General features: G+C 33.7%; 1 non-coding gene across 1 annotated transcript; it reads right to left on the bottom strand.

Annotated features, from left to right (window-relative positions):
* Nucleotides 1–451: 451 nt before the first annotated feature.
* LOC144714692 (U2 spliceosomal RNA) lies at nucleotides 452–646 on the bottom strand. The gene has a single exon (XR_013584433.1). It is a non-coding gene; the product is annotated as a U2 spliceosomal RNA (small nuclear RNA).
* Nucleotides 647–1,032: the final 386 nt, after the last annotated feature.

A 1,032-nucleotide genomic window follows, 5' to 3' on the forward strand; every position in this document is an offset into this window, starting at 1 on the left:
GTGATTTTCAAGGGTGAAGGATTGAAGGAGTGACATTTTATCAAGGCTCGTGAAGTGAAAGCACCACTCGGTTCATGGGGTACTTGATGATGAGGTAAGGGTTATCTTTATCTTACAAATTTTTTGTATCACCATGTTTATTTTTTGAGCTTATTATTGTCAAGGATATATTTATTTTTCACTATCCACATGCCACCATCAACTCTCTCACTAGTCGGCGCATAACCCCCTCCATATATGTTGCTCAAACAAACAGTAATATCACCACACTTACATGTTTTTTTTTGTATAAGTGTGTTATCAAGAATAAAAGGATTAATTTTATTTGTAGAAACATATTTTGAATTTTGTAAATCTTTAGTATCCTAGGTAATTTTTATGATATCATATTCTGAAAGAAAATATTTTTTAGAGTTGTAATGTATAATTTATATGTATTGGACTTTTTTTAAAGGGGTGCGCCGGGCCCATGCAGTAGTGCAGCGCAAGGGCGACGTGCGAGAGCCCAGTGGCAAGCCATTGTGGTGGTTCTCCCCCACAATAAATTAATATACATATCACGTGGGCTGATGGCCTGCGTATCAGATATTAAACTAATAAGAACAGATACTACAATTGATCTTAGCCAAAAGGCCGAGAAAGGTATGAGTTTTTTTGGAATTATATTAAATTTAATATGAATAATTAAAATATTTATAGATTTAATAATTGGGCGTGCTATGTGTCGCCATTTGTTTTGATCAAATGGTAATGAATCATCAACTTTAGCAATGATTTGGAAAGATTCCATTATGACATTGCAAATCATGATGCCATAGTGATCAATCATTGACTAGCACAGCCTCAATTTTTATTCAAAGCAATGATGTAGTTCAATGGAGAAAAAGAGATCATTTAAATTGCAATAAATGTGATATGGAAGCTAAGAAACTCAAAATAAAATATTGATTACTTTAAAAATTGTTACCTTTTTATTGGCCAACAATTGCGCCCACCCATGTGTCACATAGATGTGGCATACTCATGTACATG

The sequence above is a fragment of the Wolffia australiana genome, chromosome 17 (genome assembly GCF_029677425.1).
Source record: "Wolffia australiana isolate 7733 chromosome 17, ASM2967742v1".
In the NCBI taxonomy this organism is placed as follows: domain Eukaryota; kingdom Viridiplantae; phylum Streptophyta; class Magnoliopsida; order Alismatales; family Araceae; genus Wolffia; species Wolffia australiana.